Raw genomic sequence first — 3,120 nt, 5'->3', positions numbered from 1 at the left:
GTGGATGGCTACCCACAGGTTGAGAACTGCTGAAAAGCCTTTCTGGAAAAACAAGCTCTCTTGATCAGTCTGTAATTTTCTTTATGCATATCATTTCAACTGAAATACCCAGCAGTTAATCATACAGCGTTTTATTCAGTGACTTGTGTTGCTTCCCTAACCTTATTATCAATTTGATATAGGCAAGGGATTACTAAAGTGTTTGCTTCACAAAATCTTGAAATACCAGATGTAGCCAAGTCTTAGAAGATCACTTCTTCTGATAAAAATAAATGTGCTCTCTGTACAATATTAGGACAGCTACAAGTAGCTTAACTTCTAAGAATTTGCTTCTTAATATGAGAAAATATGCACTAATGATAATGCTTGATTTGACAGTAATATTATTAATGAACCGTTAAAACATAAAGTGCACCATATCATGTCATTCTAGGAGACTGAATGTTTAGTTTACTTATTCCTTTAATTTTATCACTAGATTTTTGGTTTTGTATTTATGTGGCTTTGTAACGTGCTGTAGTAGAAGACAATGTGGTGAAGAAATGAGTAGAATAGTGAGAGGTACAACATGTGATCAAAAGGGAGTAGTAACTGCTGGGGGTGAAAGTGGCCCAGTCTGCACTGTGGAATATTATATACCTTCAGGATTTTTATAATAATCAACAGAAATGGAAATGGCCAAGTCATATGCTTCTATTTCTTCTAAGAAACTGTAATAGCTACAAAGCAGTTTTTAGTCCCCAGATAGAAACAGAAAAATTAAGGTAAACAATTATGAAATGAAGGTTGACTTAGCACACACACAGTATAAGCAACTCTGTTAGTGTCCTGATTCCATTATAAAGTAAAACTCACAGATTTAGTGAGTAACATACCACACCAATTTACTGTTTTAGAGTTTTGGATGCCAGAAATTTAAAATTGTACTACAAGGCTGTGTCCCTTTAGGAGGCTTGAGAAGATAATATTTATTTTTTTGCTTTTTGCTTTTTGTAGTTTTTAGAAGCTGCATACATTCCTTGGCTTGTGTTCACACATCACTCTGTCCTTGGCTTCCGTTGTCCTATCTTCTTTTCTGGTTCTGACCCTCCTGCCTCCCACTTATAAGGACCCTGTGATTATAGGTCCAACTGGATAATCCAAGTTAATCTCCCACCTCCAGATTCTTAATGTAATTGTATATTCAAAGCCTCCTTTGCTGTATAAGGTAGCATATTTATAGGTTTTGGGGATTTGGACACGTACATTGTTAGGGGAACATTTTTTTTCTACCATAGTTACTAAGGGTATCATCTTCTTTAATTACACAAAAAAGAAAACACACATAAAAATGTTTAAATCTGAGATTTTTAGACTATATTTAGTAAGTTATATAAAGTGAAATTCCTTTTCCGAATGAATTTAGACTGCACACAAGGAATGGCAGCACATCCTTTAGTGGGGCTCTATGAATTTTGTTTGCCTAGAATCCAATTCCCTTTCTTTTCAGGAACGGAATCTTAATTTTCCTTTGAAAAACCACGGCCCTCCTACTGTTGTAGTCACGTTGCTGCTGTCTCCTGGCCTAGGGGTAGGCATCTAAGCCTCGTTCAGCCAGTGAGGTGAATTTTCCCTTGAAATGAATTTGGAGAGGAATGGCAAGAGAAAGAAAGAAATAGTCCATCATGATGGTCGCTGCCTGAATAATTTCCCCTCCGGCCTCAGTGCTTTCCTGGTTCTTGCTTTGCTTGAGATCTAAGTACTTAGCCTTTGCTTTAATTCCATGAACCAGGGAATAGTGTTCCAATAAATCCCTTATTTTTTTTCCTCTTAGCTAACCAGAATTGGTTTGGGTTGCTTCTAAAGTAGCCTTCTATAGATGGTTCCCAGGCTAATCCAAGATAATAATTACTGTGAGCTGATTTCGATGCTACAGGAATTTTCTTTCTTTTCTGAAGGAGAGCTCTCCACCAAATAAATACAATTCCACGTTGGAAAGGGAGTAATAATACGTGGCGTAGAGTCCAAAGGAATTAATAAATAAAAACAAGGAGAGAGCTAATTTGAGAGGAAATAATTTTAATTCATTATAGGGGAGAATTTTCAATTAAACAGAAATGTTCAAAATAGATCTGGGGAGGAAATGAGTTCTTTCCTATGAAATGAGTCCCTGTGGGTAGGAAAAAATAAAGGCAAAAAAATGTCTTGCTTTCAAGACTGATGGTGAAGATGGATTTCCCTTCCATTTTCCCATCACAGTGTATTCCAGCATCACTGTACAATTACTTGTCAGAGACATGAACTTTTATGACTTTCTCTGCCCAGATAATAATTCACTGATCCCATCAGCCAGGTTCTCAGGGGCTCTAGCTTGTCAACCTGTGTAGCACAAAGGCAGGAAGCTGTCCAACAGGCTTACAGGACAGTTGCCTTATTTTCTTGCTGTACACCTTCTCAGGGGTTACAGTAAGACAGAGAACCACTTTCTTACCCAGAAAAGCATGTTTTCAGAACTCCTGGATATGAAAAGGATTGTTGAAACCTGACTAATGCTTCACTAATACTTTATACTACTGTACTTTGAGAATGACTTCCACATTGACCAGGGTCGATTTGACCAATTTTCCAGGACAACAATGGTATGGAGTATTACAGCTTCACAGGTCTTTCACAAAGCCAGGCTGTGACTTATGAAATATGTAATATGAAGCAATAGAAAATAGATAGTTCAACATGCTGTTTTATTGTTTAGAACACCAAATTAAACAGTTTTTATTGAGAAAGCACTTCTAGTGTAATCACCCCTTTACACTAAATTGACTCATAAATTTAAATCATAATTTAAAAACACTTTTATAGCATTTACTATAGCCCAAGAACTATTTTAAGTGTTTTACATATATTGAATTCTTTAATCAATACAACAGCTCTGTGGCATAGATACTGTAATCTTTTTTCACAAATGAGAAAACTACGTTACTTCGGTATACTGTTCTAAGGGGACTAACTGTAAACTTAGGACTGTCGCTGAAAAATCAGTGGTAAAGGGAAATATGTCCATTGGGTAGAACTTGGAATAGTATATTTTGTTCATTTGTATGGATTGAGAAATACCTTCAAGAGGTTACACGGGTGCTAAGT

This window comes from Myotis davidii, unplaced genomic scaffold (assembly GCF_000327345.1).
Source record: "Myotis davidii unplaced genomic scaffold, ASM32734v1 scaffold225, whole genome shotgun sequence".
Classification (NCBI taxonomy): Eukaryota; Metazoa; Chordata; class Mammalia; order Chiroptera; family Vespertilionidae; genus Myotis; species Myotis davidii.
The sequence above is the reverse complement of the archived record's forward strand: the minus strand, read 5'-3'. Positions refer to the sequence as shown.